Source organism: Rhipicephalus sanguineus, chromosome 2, assembly GCF_013339695.2.
Source record: "Rhipicephalus sanguineus isolate Rsan-2018 chromosome 2, BIME_Rsan_1.4, whole genome shotgun sequence".
Lineage (NCBI taxonomy): Eukaryota > Metazoa > Arthropoda > Arachnida > Ixodida > Ixodidae > Rhipicephalus > Rhipicephalus sanguineus.
The window spans coordinates 18,709,149-18,731,494 of record NC_051177.1 but is presented as its reverse complement, the minus strand read 5'-3'; the positions used below and the strand labels follow the sequence as shown (position 1 = coordinate 18,731,494).

General features: G+C 48.9%; 1 long non-coding RNA gene across 1 annotated transcript in view; it reads left to right on the top strand.

Annotated features, from left to right (window-relative positions):
* Positions 1-20,531, top strand: part of LOC119382475 (uncharacterized) — a 101,689-nt gene extending 81,158 nt beyond the window's left edge. The window contains exons 2-3 of the long non-coding RNA XR_005181542.1: positions 243-282; positions 20,500-20,531. This is a non-coding gene — a long non-coding RNA (uncharacterized LOC119382475). The remainder of the gene's footprint in view (positions 1-242; positions 283-20,499) is intronic.
* Positions 20,532-22,346: the final 1,815 nt, after the last annotated feature.

Genomic DNA, 22,346 nt, shown 5'->3' with positions numbered 1-22,346 from the left:
TTTAATGCGGAGATGGCAAAACAAGATCACTCGAAAAACAAAATGGGCTGATTAACGTTCGGATAATGCAAGGAGAATGGGGTTGCAGTGTGCATTCTCCCTGCCAAGAAAGGCTGACCGTTGCTCGCAGGAGAAGGGGCCGTCGTTCCATCCGTTTGCAGAACTGCATTGATCTAGATGAAACTGCTGCCTAAGCTTATTCTGGCGTTATACTTACGCGGCTTTTCTCGTTTTTCGTGCAGGTAAACTGGATGTCTGTCCTAGCCGCGTGCCATAACTTTGGTAAGTTCCGCTGTGCTAGCCCAACTGTGTCGGCCGGCTCTGTTTACGCGCGCCGTTTGCATTACTTAACTTCACGCTATGAGTAAGTTCCGGCTGTGGAGATGCTATTAGAATCCTAGAAATTGTTCTTCTCTGCATCCACTGCACCGAATCGACAAAAAGAAAAAAAGCTTAAGTCTGTAGCAACTCTGGGAAGCGGAAATGAAATTTGTACGTGTTGGTATAAAAAACAAATTATTAAAAATTGTAAGTTGTGATTCGAGTAAAGGCGAAGAAATGCTTCCGCAAGGGTGTTTTGCACACTAGAGATGTGAGCGAGCAAAATATTCGCGCGTTTAACGTTCTAATTCCAGTTTCATTAACATGCATCACATATGTGACATTATTATGCCGCGTACTTCATTTGTTGTTGCGCATATATGGGATCGTAGGCTGGTCAGCTGTCCATATGCATATGTAATTTTGTGTGCTCAATTCTTCTTGCGCCCATATATGTGTGCACTGCAAGTTTTGTTCACTGTTTTATTACGACGCCATGTGAACAACTTTGTAGGGAAGACGAGACCTTGTCAGGCCTATCATCCTTTATTCCGGGCTTGCACTTTCTTTGAAAGGAAAGAAAGCAAACTTTTTAAGGAAGGGATGTAAACTTCAAGCTCAAAATGTCAAAAAGCTCACGTATCCCACGTGACACCATAGTTGTTCACTTAATAGTAAGCGAATATGTACTGCTCTTATTAATTTATACGGTCGAGTAATCTGTGCCTTATTTACCACGTGTATTTCTCTAGCGCTTTGCAATCAGTATATCAGTGCTTCGCCTTGTGGGCGAGACTGTCACTTTTTTTTATTACTTGGTTGTTACTACGTATACCTCTCTACTCGGCGACCTTGAGTTGTCCTTTGTCCTCGATGGTTTTGTCAAGTTGGATCGTGTTTCGAGCTGACGTCTCAATCCGACCACATCTCGCGCTCTGCCACATCGCACTAAAGCTTCGATGTACAGAATTGCAATATGTGAGCTCACACATCGGTGACGCTTTTGATTGCGTTTTGCAGCACGCCTCCGCAAAGCTTGCGAAGCCAAAAGCGGAGGCTATATATCCAGTATTCGCCCATGCGCCTCTTGGCGTGTCTCGCGATATTATTAATCCGGCATCGTCGGTCATTCCGGGCGTCTTCGGGCGGTGGATGCATCCATCATGCCGCTGCCGATAAGAACGTATCGCGCCGCGGACCCCGCTGACGTGACGGCCTTTCTCGCTGTCACCGTATAGCATATGCGCGGAGCCCTCTAGCGCTTCACCACGAGTCCGTCAGCGGACGACGATATCCAGTTGGCGCCACTGTCAAGCAGCCGACGTACAGGTCACTGCCACCTCCCAACGCACAAAGCGCACGCGCCGTCTACCCCGTGGCAAACTGTTTTTATGGTGACCTTTTCTTCCTGAAAGATGATTCGATTCCCTTTTCATTGCTCTACTTCACAAGGCACTGGGCACTTTTGAAACGCGCAGTGCGCAGGCTATCGTTCCAATTTCTCACATTATGTTCTGAATGGCAGATGTCTAAACGAGCATTAAGACTAGATACACGGTAAACTGTCTCTCGCCACACTCCCAGGTACGTTAGCGACTGAATCCTACTTGGTCGAAGTATAAGCGAGCGAATGACAACCATGCAGTCTCAGCATATTGTAGTACTGAAATCCTTGCGCCACACGAGCATTCGTTATCCTCACAACTGCCTCGTATTATGTACTATACGTTTCAACATGTCGTGTTTGTACCTCCTTCCGCTAACCATGCACCGATTTTCATGCGCTTCGCTGGACTGCGCTGCATTTGCTTCGTGAATTGACCTCTCCGGGAACCATCGCTTCCAGGTCGCACCACTTATATGAGATATCCCCAGTCATATCCCAAGCTAATCACCTAACGATGGATATAAGCCGTATGTGCTGGCCCATGATGTCGCATTAATAAGAGCACCTGGTATGATGGGGCCTGGAAACGATTAAGACATTTCAGTGATTTCCCCAGATATAAGTGAAGGAATTTACCTGTCATGTTCTTGGATGTATTAGCAATAGTTCGTTTGGTTTCAAAAAAAATCAGAACCCTTCCACTACTGTGAAGATAGAAGCCGGCAGCTGCGGCTGCACGTTCTGCGGCATCGCGTCGTTTTCACGCTTCTGCGCGCGTTGACGCTCCTTCAGTTCCCACTCTTCTTCCTCCAAGCGAAAGAGACGCGTCCGTCTGGGCAGTATCGCGATACAAGAGTATCGCGATAGTATTTCAGAGGTACTTTTGAGTATCTGTATTTCTGTATCGAGATACATTTGAAAAATGTATTTGTATCTCAGCAGTGAAATACATTTACGATGTATCGCCTGTATCGCGATACTATGCAGGACACGGGTATCTCGTTACATTGTTTTTTTTGTGTCGGAAATGAGTTGAGGCGTGTTTCCAGTGGGGGAATGACGTTTCTTTTTCTTTTTTGTGCCAAGACAAGCAAAGGCGCGCCGCCGGTCGCCGACAGATGGGGCGGCGATGGTTTCCCCTCAAGCACAGAATGGTCCATGTGGTAAAGCGCGCGACGCCGCAGACGGCAGAATCGCGGGGGCAGTGTTGTCGGCCTCTGCCGACGAAAGTCACTGTCTCTCAATGTCAATGCAGCACGCCTAGTTTTTTTCGGGTGGCAAGCCACTACTTCGGGACCCCCCGCGCGGATACCGCCTTGGAACAGGCTTTGCAATGCTTCGCGTGCGTTCAGTATTCAAAGCGGCGGCACTTCCAAAAGCAGTTAGTTCCCGTAGTCGCGGCGGAAGTGACTAGAAGATGGCTATCTTTGACGCGCTTTCAGCCACCTTTCCAATGTCAGGATGCGTTCCTAATTGATTACATGCGTGAAACGGTCTTTTGTGGTAGCAGGCAGTCTTGGGCAGTAACTAGTTACTAGTAACGCGTTACCGGTAACTAGTTACTTTTTTCAGTAACTTGTAACTGTAACTAGTTACTTTTAAGTTAGAGGAACTTGTAACTGTAACACTGTTACTTTTTTCGCAGTAACTGTAACGGAAAATACCGTTACAGTTACTTCTGTCTATGAAAAATTATCCAACAGCAACACTTTTTCGAACTTTCTTCTTTACCATATATCCTCTCCACCCCTCAACTTTCCAGAATAGGGCTCCCCTCGCAGTTTAGGAGAGGAGGTGACTAAGCGTATTATCTTCCCTGCAGAAGACCGAGGTTGGAGGTCTGTCATTAACGCAACATGTAAATCAATCGTGGTTCAACTGAACAGCCTGCTAAGTTCGCGTCCGTCTTTATTTTTTCAGCATATATATCCTTTTCGTCACTTGAGCATCTAGCTATGTTCTTGGTGTACAGGTGGAGGAGCATTAGGATGCCATGTTTATAGTCTCCCTCGTCTGAGACTCCGAGCTAATCATGTTTGACAGGTGGCTAGAAAACAGCAGAACGCGAAACGGCTAAGGCCAGAAATTCCGTGAACTAGCGAAGCGATATTGTAAAACTTCTTTGTAGCTGGTTGTAAAATGTTTACTCCGACTTAATGCAACAATTATTAACACAATGGCAGACGTTTCACCCCCAATGCAGGTGGCATCCTAAAAAAAAAAAAAAATGAGCCGAGGTGAACCAGTTCACTAGTCACACATGAGGGGCGTGGCCAGGGGGGGGTTGGGGGGGTTCACCCCCCCCCCCCCCCGAAATTTTTCGATTATGCTTGCCTATATATATACGCAGACATACAAACACACGCACAAACATACATAAAGTATGGTTGAACCCCCCCCCCCCCCCCCCGAAAAAAATTTCTGGCTACGCCCCTGTCACACATGTCCTTGTAAATGTCCAGTGGGGGGCCGCGGCTGTTTTTGCAAGCCGCGGCGAATGAACCACGATTCCAGTAGTTGCTTTCCCCCACCTTCGTTCACAAACCGGCGTCGTCGCATTGTTTAGGTCAAAGCTATGACCTGTCATCCAGCAGTGCTCAACAAGCTCGGTCTTAGAACGCGTTGCATGGGTTGCTTTAGCGACATTCCGCTTGAGTTCTTTAGGCCTCGTTGATCATTTCCTGCCCGTTTCGCCGATCCCCGCATCGCACTTTTAGATACCGCCATGATCATCCGTAGGTGTGCAGTCTTATGATTTCGTGAACACACGTTGTCATGTTCCAAGGTATAATAACGGGACTTAAAAACGGTTTGTATGCCCAGCGGACCCGAAGCTCTCCGAACAGAGTCTGACACACCTTAAACATATGGAGCAGACACAATGGACGTCGTAACCACTCGTGATGCACTGCCCGCTGCTCTTCGCATGCGCTTCTGGGTATAGTTAATAAACGTCTTAGGATATACTGCCGTCGTTCCAGTACATCAACCACGTTTTCCACTTCAAGTAAGAGGTGTTCAAAGTGATTGCTGGTGTTGGGCCCCCTTTTATGTTTCCTTCGTCTAGGGTTTTACGACGTGCAACCCTTATTAAATAAATTCTATAACTTGATTTGTGATCTATTATTTTATACAGTAACGGAAAAGTAACGACGTTACTTTTGCACAGTAACTGTAACTGTAACAAGTTACTTTCGGAAACACTGTAACTGTAACTGTAACAGAGTTACTTTTTTGGCTTAGGTAACTGTAACTGTAACACTGTTACTTTTTACTGGTAACGTGCCCATGACTGGGCAGGCTCCCCCACCGCCGGAGCCGACTTCGCCTGTTGCGGCTTTCTGAAATGGGTGCTGGTAGCGTCAATGGTGGTGAAAGCTTCATTGAAGCCGACAGGGTGAGACGGCTGAGGATTCCGAAAATGGGGGCAGGCTTCGGATTCTGAACAGTCAGAACAACCCAAGTGAGGGCGGAAGTGTTTCGGTATCTAGATGACCCGAGAAGACATATCGCCACGCTGCAGGGCAATCCGGCTATGAAGGCGGTATTTATTCACTATAACACGAATTTGGGCTCGCTTTCAGCGACAGACAGACTATTTTTCTTTCGTGACTCGTGTGCTGAGGCTGAACCGACGCTGTTAGAAGACAGCCTATTTGAGAAGCCTACACAGCAACCTTCTCAGCAAAGCAGACCTCCAAAATAAATATGTGCTTTTTCTCAATTCACTGGTGTTCATAGGTGATTCGAGTGATTTGCTTAAAGTGTGTTATTTCTAGCATAGCTTAGTTTGTTCGCCAAGTATGTCGATTTCGGTGTCTAATCCTTGTTAATGTTGCTGTGAAATATTGTATTTTTTATTGCAATTGATACTTGTAATTATGTCATTATTACTAATTATGTATTTTGTTCGCCCCCCCTCCCCTGCAATGTCTTAATAGCGCTGAGGGTACTGTATAAATAAATGAACTGAACGTTTCGATGCGCTGTAACTTTAATTACAACATTAGGCTGCACTAATAAGTGCCTTTGCGTAGTATAAGCATCCTTGAAATAAAAAAATCACAGTTTTGCCGCAAGGGCGAAACAATGAATGCGATAGCAAGAAACTAATGCTATACGAAGTGAGGCTCGCCAATGGATACTCTCAGTTTGAACAGCGCTTCCGTTGCAAAGGCGGCCGAAGCAGCGAAGGAAACTAGCGTGCTTCAAGTGTCGAGCTGTGACACTTGATAGTTCGCGCTCATCTTCTGTTTGTTCGTTTAGCGGCGTCTCTTGAGCTCGAGTGACTTTCGTACGCTCCGTAACATGAGCGCGGACATCACGGTGAAAACTTGAAACATCCCTCTTGCCCTCACCACGAGAAAACCGCGCGAGCAGACAGCGGAAGGCCACGGGCTCTCCCTGCGCAAATATAAGAAGAAGCGAGCGAGCTCGCCGACGACGTTTAAATGCGCCCGTTGCGCTCCTAGCGCCATCTCGCTGGTAATGAAGAAACGCTTATAAGCGCCGGCCGTCTCTGAGTCCGTCCAGCGGTAAAAGGTGTGTATATAACGCTCGCCGTTAGCTACGTGGAGGACCTGCGTTCCGTGGCGTAGTGGTTAGCGCCACTCGCTGCGGAGCAAGAGGTCCCTGGTTCGATTCCGCGCTTCGGAAGATTTTTCTGGATCATTTTTCTTTGGGCCTTTTATATATATATATATATACATACTTATACATATACGGTGCATGACGGCGACGGCGACGGCAAAATCCAGTTGAGACTGTCCATATAATTGCTATCGCAATAAAAAGTATTCCAGTATCTGTATCGTTGTAACTGTATTCCGGAATACTTTTTTCGTCATATTGCAAAAGTATCTCCGAAATATCCCGTTACGTTAAAGGCAAATGTATCTCAGTATCTGCATTTTAGGCTTCCAGTTCATGTATTTCGATATCTGTATTCCGGAATACTTTTCTGAGTATCTCTGCCCAGCCCTGGTCCGTCCCATAGCGTGTCCAGACGACAACTGCTGATAACAGCGCTAGCGCGGTCTCTCGTCACGTGACAAAGGGGCACGGCGATTGGCGGGAAGTGCCGCCGCCGAGTATCGCGACACTCGTGAAAAAGGCACTGGCACTGGCGTGGGGCTGACACGCGAGGGGCGCCGAAAATTGCTGTCCTGGGCGTTTGTGTCATACAGCTTCGCTGTAAGGTGCCTCCTGCAGGATCAGCTGAGGTGCGGGACCTGGAGATGCATGGTAATAAAGAAAGTCAAAACCGTTGGATGGTGCAGTCAGACGCAGTCCTTGTTGCGCAGGCGGCAGTATATGAACGAGCATCGCTTCCCTAACAGCGAAATCATCGCCTCTAATGCCACGATGACAAACAATTTATTGAAGAACTATGTCATGGCCCAGTGCGTCCACATACTGAAAGCAGAAATGTCGGCCACAGTGACACTTTCAGCCACACAACAGGGACCGAAAGTTAGAAATGGGTGACGTTGAGACCATTACACTCTCAGCAGTCATGGCAATGCCGGGCAAATTACTTCTCTTCGCGAGTCGAAAAAGCGAACGATTTTCCCACAAGACCGCATGCTCACTGTCACCGCTCCGTCACGAGATCCGACACGCTATTGTGGTAACTCAGACAACTTGGAACAGCACCAATATGCCGTCCTGAAAGGGCACCTGTCGTCAAACAGACATCTAGTGTGCAAAACTGTTTCGGCGAGGGTTCTTAGTACATAAACACGCACTCTCCGTCCGAGCCATGCATCGCTTTCGAGTGGGAAAAAAAAAAAAAGCCGCCCGTGCCGCAGATGGCGCAACAAGAACACGCGGCAGTTAACGCGGCAGCGCTTTCGGCGGCATCACGAAGCAGCGAATGATTGCCGGCCGCCATGCCGAGCGGCGACAGGGCCGCGATGGCCTCTGTGCCGTCGGGCTCTCGCACGGGGCAGCCGGAATAGCGCCGCATCGCCAGCCGCCCCGCTGAGAGCGCGACGAGCGTGTCGAAACGCCGACAAATGGGCTCCGACCCTTTCTCTTATCCGCGCACCGCTGCTTTCGGCGCCAAGAGCCGCTCTTTTGGCGGGTGCTGCCCGGCGCCGTCCACAAAGACAGCGCCAGCTATTCCCGCGTCTACAAATCCTCCTCCTTCTCAGCAAGTCGTTTCTTTTCCCATTCACGCTTCTTCAGTGGAGAGAAGTCGTATACCGCACCCAGGTGGTATCGCGGAAGACATGACACCCCAATTGCCCAAACTGTACGTCGGTCGCTGTGTGCATTGACCTGAGGCGAGCGGGCCACGGCTACTTCCTCACTGGGCGCCGTCTATGAGTGAGTAGCCAGCAAAAGAGCGGGACGAAGCGTAGTAGAACCACCAAAGTATAACAGAATTAGCGACGATGCAGAAAAAGCTGTGTGCGTTTAGCCAGAAGTGGTCCCGAGTTTTCTTCGATGCCTACATGGACGTATATATTGAACAGATCGTTGTGGCATGTATTACAAGTAAAGATTCGCGGGCAACTTTGGCTGGCTAAACGGCAATAATTTTACCGCAAACACACACACACACACACACACACACACACACACACACACACACACACACACACACACACACACACACACACACACACGCACACGCACACACACACACACACACACACACACGCACACGCACACACACACACACACACACACACACACACACACACACACGCACGCACACACACACACAAATAACCGGAGAATGAAAACAGTTTTTTTTGAAGGCGCTAGCGTTGCACTCAAACTGCTCGCCGAATATGGGCGCGAGGCCCACCACTGGAGACGCGGGCGCTGCAATCGCTGTGACGTGCAAGGTTGGATCACGTTATCTCACCTCGCTCTGGCGAAGGGAAGCGGACGGTTGAATGCGTTGTTTTTAATCGCGATTTCTAGGCGTTTTTCCTTTTGAACAGCACTATTTTGCTCTCACTTTATGTCTACGGAACCCTAGAGGCTACAATCCGGAAAAGTGCAGTAAATGTTACCGAAGGCCTGGTACTTTTCTATTCCGTGCCACAGTGCGCTACGTACGCGAAGGAACCAGGCGTGAGCTTTCACTTATACCCCGTTTTGCAAGAGCATAATTCCGCTGTCACCTGTCCTTTTTTTTTATTGTTATTTCTAGCCCATAGGGTTAAAATGGACATCGATCACGAATGTTCACACAAAAGCAGGACGTTTCTGCTCCCGCACGGGAGCCTTGTTCACAACGACAAATGAATGCGCAGACATTCCGGTTATGTCTGTTTTAGAATATGACGTACGCGTATACATGCGTGCACGTGTGGGAAGTAGCCGTCATTACATTTAAGCCTGTGCGCCGTTGTCCGGATTGTCAGAGATTCAAGATAAAGCCGAGAAGTCAAGTTATTTTCTCTCTCCGTTATTCTTGCCCTATCCCTGTCTATTTCGTGGCCAGTTGCTTCTGCGTGCTCGGCCATTGCTGTTCGACGAAACCTTCTTTCTTACGTCATACATGTGCTGCTTGAATCTTTGCTGAAAGTTACCTGTCTCGCCGATGAAACTTCCACCCCAGTCTGCCCCCCGCCCCCCCTCGGGTGTCCATCTTAATTGTCCTCACGTGACACTGATTCTAACAGCAGCAGCGAAGTGTCATACTGCTTATCAATGAAGCTGTAAAGGCTGGACGATAGTATTCTAACCGAAACATAAGATTGCCGTTTAGACCACGGTAAGCCACACCTCGTAGCATGCTCATTCAAGTGCGCAATGTAATACGGCCGGCTGGCACATGGTGCATACTCTATCGCAATCGAGCCCTATCGGGACCGTATTTTTCGATCGCGATTGACCCCTTTGTAGAAGCTGGAGAACTGAGTCAATCATCGAAAATTTGCATCCCTATGTGGCTCGATGGTGATCGAAAGTGCACCGTGGGACAACCGTAGAAAATTTGCACAATAAGGATCAACAGGTAAATATTAAGATCTTGCCGCAGAGAAACTTGTGCTCATGTGAAATGTTATCTGGCTACAACTCCGAACGAGGCACGCGCGCGTGCGTATGACTCTCTTGCGTTTGCCTCCAATCAAATCAGAAAGGTTGCGGCTGCATGCAGCTCTAAGCATGCTTGGTTGCTTTCCACAAAACGGAGAATCCGCTTGCGTCGTGCTTCATAGAGATATGTGTGCTTAACAGTAATGTAAATGTGCGCATGCTTGTCGTGTCAGCCGTGGCCCGTTTTTAGGCGCTAACATACAATGGATGAAGTTGCGTGGTTGCACGCATTTCTTGGAGCAAAAATATGTGTATTAGACGCAAGCACGCGCTAAAGCTCATTTGATGCTTCAATTCGACACATGATGGTTCGTAACCTTCTACAAAAGCAGCGCGCTCGGCACCCGTGGCTTGCATGTAGGCGGCCATAGCAGACGACGTCGGCAGTCAGGGCGTTGTCTAATGCATTATGAGGAGCGTAATATTTTTTTTCAGAGCAGGTATTTAGCACTTCGTATGGTCAGTGACGAAGCCGCCGCAGTATTTTACTGATTTCGTCGAAGGGAGGTGCAACGAGAATAATAATAAGACAGACGCGAAAGCGGCTGTGCGGGAGAGGGCTGGCGGAGCAATCCAACCTTGCACGTCACAGGGATGCCTCCGCATGGTGGCGCCACGGCATGTCCTCGCGCCGAATAACAATACGCACATGTGACAGGGAACGAACGACGCAGTGCCCGACACATCTGATACCAAGCGTGTCACTATACGCTGGCGCGTGAGTAGAAGCGTCGCTGTCGGCCTTGCAAATCGGTGGTGCACGAGATGAGATTGCTGGAAAATCACCAGACGTTTATTAGCGCACAACGATATTATTAGATGTATTTAGCGTGACGCTTACTGTCCGTTCTACGCACAACGCTCACCTTGCCCGCATTGATATGTATGGAGCTATGAAGCGGCTTCATTCATATGTATTTGCAAGCGAGTGCACTGCATGGCCTGTTGTTCTCGCTGATGATACATCGCTGACACATTGGTCATATCCAGTGGCATCGTCTGTTCCCGCGCAAATGCCGTTGCTGGACCACGCCGCCTGGTTCCGCCGCCGCAGCCATTCTCCTCTGAGACGACTCTCAGCGTGGAGCCAGTAAAATGCAATGTGACGTATTACTTGCGGAGCGACCCCTTACCACATGCTCGAGGTAATCGTGCGAAAAGTCTCAGTGGCAGGCTGGCATCACACATAGATCTCTCTCTTGCATTGTGCAGGCAGACACATGATGGACGAAATGTGCGTACCTCAGTATCTAGAGCTCAAGATAGTGAGCGAGCATCGACGTGCACAACTCTTCAACTCATTTAAGGTGCGCCTGTCTTCCAAATCGCAGTGTCAGGATAGAGACGAGCGTTCTAACCGTACGAAACACGCACACACACGCACACGCACGCACACTTAATAGAGAGTAATAGCTGGGCGGGTTTGCGAGTCAGCGCGCCCAGCGGACGAGCGGAGAGGCGAACTGCGCATGCGCGGTACGCTGCGGAGCTCGTCCTCTCATTTGATCTCCTCAGCAAAGCTCGAGCAGCGGACGAGCGTGCAAGCGTTTTCCAAGATGGCAGCCCCCAACATAAGCGGCGGTGGCATTTCGTCAGCGGCCTCCAATAATTCTAAAAAAATCTAATAAAAAATGTCTTTTGCAGTATTCTTTTCGCAGTAACCTCAGTGTTATTCGGCAGGTGGCGAAGCAAAGCCTCTGCTCGATCGACAGTAATTGAACCTTGTTCAACAGGTGGCGCAGCAATGCGCTCCGCTGAAACAGCCGCTCAGCTATCTCTCTTCCTTTCGTGCTGCGCTCTCCGCTCGCCCGCTCGCACCGCTGGCTCGCAAAACCGCCTAGCTATATTACTCACTATTGCGCAGCGTTTGTGCTTTTTAAGCGCTGGGATTTCATAATCTGAGCAATGCCATACCGACAAGTCAAGCTGTCCTATGTTTTCGCCTTTCGTGGCTTTCGTGGAAGTCTATAGCTCATGAACTCCTGTGTAAGTACACGGGAAAGAAAAAAAAAAGATCGTTTATCTTTTCAGCCACTTAAATAGAGGTTTTTTGCACCTGAAAGAAGAAGAAAGTGTGAAGCGACTACTCAATTTACGTTTTCTGAACGTCGTCATATTTCAGAATATTCAAATACTACGAAGTTTAAAACAAAGCCATAAGGGACAATATTACAAATTTGTAAGAATGTACCACTTTTTGCAAGACCCTCGTAAACATTGTAACGCTTTCACAACAACTGTAACTGCACATATCACATTTCTTAGTTTGATATGATTTCACTGACGCAACTTATAGGGCTTCGTTGTTTGTTTTTTAGATGAATAGGTACTGGTTTCTGAACTTCTTGCTCGTGCGTTTTTTTTTTTTTTTCGTTTGTGGAGTTTATGTGGAGAAATTAAGACCTTAAATAAATATTGTACTAGTCAGAGTTTCTGGAATTTAACGTTTTATCTGAAACATGTTCTACTGAGATCGCTTCGGCGGTGGTTTCGTAAAAGCGTGCGTGGGTTTTACTTGTCTTTCATGAAATACGTTTTACGCGTCTGTGCTTTACATGAATAGGAAATTCGGAACTGCATGGCTTAACGGCTAGAGCATTGTCTCAAATTTCATCCAGTATAAACATGTGCTCATGGACTCACTCACGCAGCGTTTCTCTATTTCTGGACAACGTTTTCGCGCCTGAAGCCAGGCCCGTCACTGCGCGCTCTTCGATTACCGAAGCGCACAGAAATGGTTGCTGTACGCGAGGTAAAACGTCCGGGACAACGCCAACAAGCGGGCCTAATTCGGGCACGTGATATGGGAGGCCAGCTGCCAAAGGCTCCACGCCGAGTACAAGGCAACTCCATTGTTTCCATGCACACTTCCTGCGCGAAATAATATACACATAGTCGCTCTGTGCTTTCCACCGCGGCGTCTCGACCCCTTGCGCCCGGTTTATTTCACGCGTATACGCTTCGGGGTAAAACGCGAACACTGGTGACCCCGCTGTGGAGTGCCGCAACACGCGAGGACAGCTGGCTCGTGCGGAAAGGGAGTGGCAGCGTTCACTCTATGGCGCGCGTGTGTATGTATACAAGACAGCTGGCGCATGCGCGTGGATCATTCGCTTAGGCTCTGTAACTTCAGTGCGGAGTTGCAACAGCGTGGGATTAGCTGCACATATTACCGTACATGTCGCGAACGTCACTGCTGGCATGTGCGAAGGAAAGATTGCGTGGGAAGCGGTTAGCACGCGGGTATTAAGAACCATCTGTGTCACAGCGAAAATGGTTTCGTTGACCTCTAACAAAAGCAGTAAAAATTGCATGACCGCGTGGGATTCATTTGTCGTCTTCTAATCGTCGTTCTTGCAATGTTTGTGCATGTCGTAGAAACATATAAGCAATAACGTCGAAGGGTGAGTTGGTACATGACGCCGAGGCAAAAACCAGTCAGAAAGACGCTGGACAGTTCCCCATGGTGAACTGTTTTTAGCTGTGCGTGAACTGATTGATCAGAATGGTCCTGTTTCCTTTCAAAATGCCTGTGGGTTGTCCGTTGACGCGTTCCTTGAACTGCTAACTATGTATCTTTCTTCCACGGCTGTGGAATTCAATGGCTCGCCGTGCTTACAGAAAAAAGGAATCTGTATTGGGGCGTGCGTAGCACCGATTCTTTGCCAGATATTTTTAGCCAAGTTTGACAACCAGCTTCAGGGCTGTCTTCGTGATTCACGTGTCCGTCATATCTTTAGATATGTTGATGATTTCTTGATCATTTTAAAGCTATCATCTAATGACACCGTCACATGGCGGCTGAACAAGTTCTGAGTAACTTCCGAGTTTGCTCTAACGCCCTATCTTTTACTCATGAACTTCCGGTTGACAATGCCATTAGGTTTTTGGATCTTTTGCTTACTTTTAGGGATGATGGACAATTGTGCTGGTGCTTTTCTCCCAGAAGCAAAAAATCCTTGTTACCCTACTCGTCTGCTCATTAAAAAATTGTTAAGAGAGGAATCGCGAGTAACTGTTTCTGTAATGCACTGCAGAAGAGCTGCCACCACTGCATTAAGTCGAGTTTTGACTGTCAGGTTGAGCGCGAAGCAGCGGGATTTCCCAAGCAGATCTTGACAACTGAAACTCTGCTGCAAAAGGTTAAAAGGCCGGCGAATAGATGTCCAGAACCAATTGATTCCCAGCGGAAGAGTGTTGTAGTGATGCCTTACATACATAAGGTTTCCCACAATGTGAAAAAAGTCGCTTTGAGACAGGGCGTAGACGGTGTGTTTTCGGCGCCTTGCAAACTTTCTGCGCTGTGTACACGTGTTGCTCGCGGAAACACTAGCACGCCGGTGTGTTCTATTCGGCATAAAACCAAGTACACTACCTGCGCGAAACATGTTGTGTATGCGATCCCGCTAACATGAGAAAAAGTATACATCGGTCACGTTGGCCGATGTTTGAAGGAACGACTGTGCGAGCACCACAATTCGTTGAACACGTGAGACGGAGCAAATCTTCCCCGCCACTGCCGGATCTGTGGTTGTGTGCCGCTGTTTTCCAATGTTAAGATTTTGGGTAGAGGTGGGGGCAAGTAGGAGCGCGAAATCCTTGAAGCATATCAACATGCACCGTGACGATTGTGTCAGCACTACGTCCATTTCATTATTACAGAAGAAATGCGAGTTCCTGTCACTCTGGCGGTAGATTCTTGGCCGTCATGTAGGCCAATTTTTGCTTTTTGCTTGTTTCATGTTGTGGTTTTTGGCTTCATGCTTTTACGTGATCAGCGTATGCGCCGTGGTTCTTCTGGGAGTTGCATGCTGTCAGCTAATAAAGCACAGTTGCTAGTCCAGTCGTTGTGTGTGTCACTTCTTCCCCTTGTCCGGCGTCTTTCTGACTGGTTTTTGCCTCAGAAACATAGAAGATATTGGCAAATGCTGAAATGCTGTCGGTAGGGTGTCGGAACGAGCTGTTTTAGGAGCGAAGCTCCTTATAGCATCACCTGGTCGCTTGTCGCTCCGTCCGGCGTTCCCCCGCCGTCGCGTCTCCTGTATCATTCAATAGATGGCGCTGTCCCATAGAGATGCATGCAAACTGCACATATTGGGTGACGATATACTAGATGGCGCAGTCCCATAGAGATAGGAAAAATAAATAAAAAATAAAATAAAATAAAATAAAATAAAATAAAAAAAATAAAAAAATGAAAAACGAAAAGAAGAAAAAAAAAGGGAAAGAGACCATGATCGCTTCAGGAGCTTCGCCCAAGCTCTTCATCATTCACCCGTGGATATTCTGTAATTTTTTCGTTTCGGTTTTAGTTTTGTTCTAACGCGAAAAGTTCCGTTCCGTTTCTGTTCCGGAACGAAAAGAAAATGTTCTGTCACGGTTCAGAACGGTTTTTATTTGTATGCGAAAATTTGAAGTTAGAGAAACGATAAAAAGCGTTTTAATTTGTGCACGGTTACTTGCGCTCCTCTTAACAAAATGGGACAGGAATAAAACACGTTAATCCCACGTTCTTCAGAGCGGAAGTAAATATACCACGAATTCCCATCAACTAGCACAAGTCAGTAAGTACCCTTCAAAGTCATAGTAATTATTTTCTCAAAAGTCAATTACGAATATTTTGAGCAGGCACAATGATTTCTGTCGAGGGAGTGAGCACGATTTCAGAAGGAGCACGTCATCGAGTGTACTCTCTGTTGTGCGAGACCGCTGTTCTGGTAAAACAAACTTCAACGCAGAGAATGCCCTCTCCACGTTGGCCTGCGTGCAAGCACACGAAAGTTCACTTGCGTTAATATAAACGTGTCTAGTCGCCACTGTTTTATTTTTTTCGCACAATTTGAACACATCTTTACTTTGGAATTCCTGCCTGATCGAGGTACGCGCCAATACTGTGCCCTGAGATACGCATTATTGCTCACGTTGCATGACCTCGGTTGTTCTGGATGGCCAAGTTTTCCCGTGAACCGAAAAATGATTTTAAAAAAATTTCGGTTTCATTCCGGAACAAAATAATAGATAAAGCTTTGGTTACGTTTTCGTTCCGGTCAAAAATAACCATTTTTCGTTTTTCGTTTTTGGTCTTCTTTCCTTTCCGACACACTGGCTGTCGGTGTGTCGTTCGTGATCGCCACACAATTATGCTCGCCACGGCATTTCAGGACCGTCTAAATAATTCATCTTTTCTGATTACCACTGGTGTAGCCACGGGAAAAGGGGAGGGGGGGGGGCTTTGGAAGGGTTGAACCGCCCTCTCTGATTTTTTTCAATTTTGCATGTGTATATATACACGCACAAATACAAATGCACGGACGAACATACACAACTTATGGCTGAACCGCCCTCCCCGAAATAAATTTCTACGCAACTGCTAATTACTGTAAAATGTTGCCATGTGAGCCCGAAATTTGTGCGGGCGGCTTGTTATACTTTCTTTTTATTCGGTATTGCTTGCCGCAAGTCATATGAATATGCCGCTGGCAAAGAAAAATAAAGAAGAATAAAGCGGTCAGCCCGAACTGATGCCACTGACTTTAGTGTTCATAGGAACCTCTTCGTTTAGTAGCTAGAAGGAGCGCAATGAAGGGAAGGAAGACAGCTTCACGGGAGCTGCCTTTATAACGTGAAGCTGAATGCACTCAGGCAACAGCGAAGGCTGCAGGTCACTGCGCTTGGTAAACAGAGGATCCAGTTGTGGAATCAGTCGGGCTGGTTCTCCCCTCGTGTTCATGGCCTTGGAGCTTCGCATGCGTTAATGAGAAATGTAGGAAAGTCAACGCAGGGCCCGACATTAGACGACGGCCACGTTACCTTTCGGGCGATCGCCCGATTAATGGGGCTGTTCACTTCGCGTCAAGCGCGCTGGCGACCTGCCCATCTCGCACGTGCTGCGTGCTCTCTGAAGGGGTGCGTCTGGCCATTTACAGCGCCATTTTCCCTCTCCGTAGTCTTTGCGTTTCCGCTTCCTCCGTGGTGCGCTTGTGCAGCACCTGCTTTTCGTTACGTATACGAAAGCGCACGTTAATCCCTTTTTCCCGCGTGCGCATGGACCACTTGTAGTCAAGTATAGCTACTGCTCATCATAGTAAATTGGAGCCTGTCAAGCTGTTCGAAGCTTTTTGGAGGACTGCATGTCTCGTTGGCATTTTCGGCGTGCGGCACTATACGAAAGCGATGCCGACATCTCGTTTGACCTGTGAACACTATGAGAGGGAACACGTATCTTGCTTTTAAGTAGCAATAACAGGACTGACTTCTGCATTCCTACCATGTCGCTATGTGCCATAGGTATATACGCCCTAGTTAGGTTTTGGTTGGTATCGACAGCCCCTCGATGATCCGAGTGCACGCTGGCAACGCGAAGGAAGAGCCAGAGTCTGGTTGAAGGCAGCGTTTATTCAGGACGACCGTCCGCACGGGCCGCGCCCAGCGAACTCTCCAGTTCTGTCTTCCAAACCGGGCCATTCCCGCTCAGTTGAAAAACAATAATACAAACAGTATACGTTCCCCCTCTCCTTGCTCTCAGCTAGGAGAAAAGGAATCTGCGCGACGCTCTCCTTCGGCAGAACCTCCCGCGTTGGCCATTACTAGAGAGTTTTAGTTTAGCGCGCGCAACGGCCTTGCGCACGCAACGGGTGAGAGAGAGCAAGACTGCGCATGCGCTGAACCTAAGAGAGATGCGTGCGTTTGCGCACGCAAGAGATGCGCAGATGCGCACGCTAGATCTCGCCGCTTACGTTGCGCCCGCTACGGCCGTTGCGTACCTTACGGACGCTTCTCTCGCGAGATCTCGACCGGTCGAGACAAGCAAAATGGCTGCGTCCGACAGCAGCACAAGCGGCACGGCGGTCATGGCAGCGAATAAATCCCGCGTCCATTTCGGAATTGCCCTCGATTTGGAGCTCCTTGCCTACGTGAGTAGCTTGAATCCGTTCGCGGACCCAGTGCAGTGGACAGTGATCGCTGCAAAGATGCAGGAGATATGCGATGTCATCGAGACTGCAGTCGCCCTTCAAAAGCCACCGCTCTCGGTTTCTGAGCATCAAATCGTCTATCTCTTCCCTGAAAGAGTGGCCAAAAGGCGCTGATTCGAAAGGATGCTGGAAGGCATTTTTCCTCCCTCGCTGCTGCTCGCCTCGTAGAAGTCGCACCAACCGTCACCGTTCACTACAGATCACCTCAACAAAATTCGCGCCATCGTAAAATCTTGCCTTGTCTCGTGCCTTGACTTGTGTCAACTATGATCGGCTTAGTTTATTTCTTAGCCACTAGATGGCGCAGAAAAACACGCCGAGACGAAGGTGCTGACGCCTAGACGCAGTCCACGTTTCGGTTGTTGCGTACGGTAAACTAAAAGTGTAGGAGACAGCCTCAACTCTAACGTACGCAGCGCGCAGGCCGTTGCGTACGTAAACGTTTGCGCGCGCTAAACTAAAACTCTCTACTGCCGACGGACGTAACCCGATATCCCGCCTCGGACACCCGCTTCACCTCTTCCGTCGCTGCGGCCACGTGGCCTGGACCGCGGCGACCGCCTGACCGTCCCGAGAATCCTATGCGGCCGTTCGCATCCCCGACACAAACTCTCCAGGCAATAATTCCGGGAAACCCGCCACAGCTCTCGAGCCATCTATCCCGACGACCCCCTGTAGTGTCGGCGCCACGGATCCGTATCCGCTGCGACCTAACAGCTGGCAAACCTAACGAGCAGCAGCCCGCTCACACATTCTGAGACTGACTGTCCGCGTCGGACATTCGCGAACGATGTTTTTCATCTTGTTTTATCTTGTTTTCGCGGACAAGGAGATATGCAAGCTTCATGTAACCTAAATAACGTCAGCGTCTAGCGCACTAGGCGGGACGGCCTTGAGAATGCCAAGAGCTACGTACTAACCCTATACGTGTCGGCCATAAGCACACCGATACAAGATATATACACTATTGCTATATAGGGTGCGTTGACTATATACGAGGAAAAATATTTCGCGCAGCCTTGACCTGTATGTATGGAACCAAGTGCCGTGGTTTTACGCAATTGTCGATGAAAGCAGTTCGGTAAATAAGTGAATAGTTAAGACTCGCAATGTCTATATGGTGCCGGGTGCATATGCAATGGCACGAAAGGGCGGCCGCACGTGATCGCGCTGCTATTCTGCCCCCTCCACTGACCCTGCTGCCTTCTTTCTTTCACTCGTGCTCTCTCGACTTCGAGCCTCCTTGCCTTTCCCTCATTGGTATCTCTGCTACGGGTGCATATATGCACACATATGTGTGCTCGTTGTACCGTCGTGGCTTCTCGACGCTTTCAATCCGTATTGCAGAATCGCTTCCGCGCGAACAGTCCAAATGCTGGATACGTGAGCGGTTACATCAACGGCTGGATACATGAACGGCTTTCGCACTTCCTTCGCCCCCATCTCGTCTCTTTCCGCATCTCCTCACAAATAACGCTCGCGGAAAATTTGTTCTCGCGCTAATCGGAGGCTGTCACGCGATCGGCTTTGCCCGTTTGTCGTGCGCGGGCGGCCGCGCTTTCTTTCTCGGTCTCTGTGCCGGCTATACCGTTTGTCTTGTCAACACGCTTCTTCGCCGCCGCATAGCTGGGACGTCGATTGGACGGCCTCAGATCGCTGCGGCCTGCCGTGTGGCGTGGGAGGACGGCAGTCGCCTTTCGCCGTCTCCTCGGCCCAAAAGCCGTCTCTTCCTTCGATAAGTGTTGGCACGACCCCCATCCCTCTTTAGCGCACGGCGTGTCGATAGCGCTGCGTTCATTGCAAGCTGGCTGCACCAGTCAACGGTCTCTCCCCGTCAGCGGGGCTTTTGCGCCTCGTGAGGTTTCTCCGCCTTCCATAAGGACGAAATAAGAGCGGTATACGTTCGAGATTGTACGAGCGCGCGATTCTGCCATTTGTACAGCCTGCTTCTATTCGTTCGCCGGGATCGATAGTGCTGGTTCAATTTATAAGCGTCGCTTACTTTTCTTCTTTGTGTTCTTTAGAAACCGAAGTATGTGGGTGCGCGGGCAAAGCGGTCGCCGCCAAGTGCCCTCGCTCACATCTGTTATTCGAGCCTCCGTTTCAATGAAAAAGCTCGCATACCGCCTGGCAGCTGGGTCCGCGAGAAGCTGGCGGAGATGCGGGCGTCGAAGGGAAATATATTTTTCGATGTCACCTATGGCCTACATCGGCCGGGATTGATCTTCTCGTTCGCGCGCTTGCACGAGATCAGTGCCCTCTCGAGCCGGCTTCGATTAGCTCTTTGGAAGTCTCGCTGATCGATAGCGCACTTGACGGGGCTCGATCGGCAGCGGCCGGTGCAGCGCCGGCGATAAAACTTTAGGGTCGTGTGATCGCATGCGGCGGCAGTGTTCTATGCAGTACATATATATACGGTATTACGCTCCCCTCATTTGCAATATGTCAACCGCTGGCAAATGTCGAAGAGTGGCGTGTTCTGCGCGTGCTTTGGTCAGTATAATACCTTGGAACGCTCCAAATAACGCTTACGCCAAGCTTACAGCACGTATACGCTGCCAAGCCTACGAGCGTGAACGCAACTTCCTCGTTCATTGCGCGCTAGCATGAGCGCATTGGGGAACAATAGTATTTCCGAGTTATTATGACCTATAGTCGTTTCAGTGTGTAAATGTTCTGTTTTCTCTCTCCCTTCCTCCCTGCCCTTTACTCATCTCCTGCCACACTTACTGCTCATCGCATTTCGGGGGCCAGCAGCACACGCTAGGCAGTTACAGTGCGGTCAGAAGTAAGTCTTTCTTTTCGTTCTCTTCTTTTATTCGTATAAAATAATTACGTGATTAAACAGCCGCCTATACTATACTTCGCCCTTTGGAATCTTTCCGTATGCCAGCATACCTGCAGCTAACTGAGACGACGTAAAAAGTATTCCCTAGCCATTCGAGCGCTGTTATGCTGTCGCATTGATGAGTTCTCGAGTTACGGAAGCGTGCACATTCGTACGAGGAGTGCGTCGTCGCGTGCTCTGTCAGAATCGCTCAAAATCTCGGTCGTCAAGCAGGCTGCGACTCTTCATTTTCTTCACTGGCGCTGCTGTGTGACGCGTCGTCGACGGGGCCGTGATGAATGGGTTCGTTGTCCCACATCTGCAGCCCTCGGCGTGTCCTCGCATGGTGGGTGCAGGCGGGCTTTATGGAGCAGCGGCTCTCCTCCGCTGTGTGCGCGGCCCGTATTACGTACGAAGCGGCGTTTACACGGCACCTTCCCTGAACGCCTGTTGGTACCGTGCGCTGACCAAAGAGCGCTAGGTAACTCTCATTTAACGCCCAGTGTCGCCGGCATAGGAAGGGAAAGACATGGGGAGTGTCGCGGACAAGGGTATAGGGAAAACAAATGAGATGACACTGAAAACGAAGCGCCACACACCTCATCGTTCATTGCGTGAAGGACACTTTCAGATTACGGACACTATTGCCTCGCTGTAAGAAATGAGAGATGTCACGGCGAGCGTTTATCACGTCCGTCCATGCATGGCCAGTCCAGAGCATCCTCTCCTCCATGGCCCATGCAGTCGTGGCCGGCTGTGGCTTCCGGTGCATGCTGTCACATGTGGAAAGCTCCAGCGCACAACTCCCTGTCTTTCCGCTTGTTTCTTCCTTCCTTCCGGCGCACTTTAGCACAAAGCTACAGGTAAATCCATACAGATTTTCTCAGAAAGAAAAGCTGCTTAGTTGACGAAAAATTTTAGTTTTTCGTCAACTAAGACGCATATCTTATGCATGCCTGTTGGACGCCGTGGAGACTGTAGCCGCTGCATCGTTTTCAATATTGTGGCATGATGCGGCCGCAGCTGGTGACAAGAGGGTATCATGCGCGCTCTGTGTGCGGAGATGAGATGAAAGAAAGCGCCGCTATATATCGGCGCTTTCTGAGCGAAGTTGTTTTCTATATTCCTGTGAGCCACATTTGTTAGCTGTGCCCCGGCAAAGAATCGCAGCGAATAAGGGCTGAATGAGCAGACTCCTTTGATATCCTCTGATCGTGCAAGTTTTGCATTAGTTGTCTGCCATCTTACGTCACGTGCTGCGCGTCCCGGATGAAATCGAATGTGACGGTCGTGAAGAGAGGCGATTCTCATTTTCCCTTCCTAATTTTTTCTAGCAACGTTCTCTCGTCGTTCTCAACGCGCATTATTACATACATCGATGCGTTATACTATATCAGGATTTGTCTTCCTGGAGGCTGTCGAATTTCGCATTATATATCTTCAAGTTCCACAAACTTAACTGAAATGTGTATTAACTTTTTTTTTTACGTTTGCTTAAAAGGTTAAAATACAACTAGGCCCTAATCTTTAGCTTCCTCCTACAAGCCTTTGTCGATGGCGTCGAACCGCTTGCTCTGGTTCGATGCAAGTTCATCGTGTCGATATCTGTAAAGATTTTGCTCATTAGAAGAAAAACGTGTGAATAACAATATGTAACGTTCCTAAGTATCGCTCCTGCTAACAAAACCGCTTGCGATGGTCCGAAGCGTTTATAGTCTTCGCTTGAAGTTGAGAAAAAGTGCGAGTTTAGCGGTAAGCCGCGTGGAAGTCTTAACAA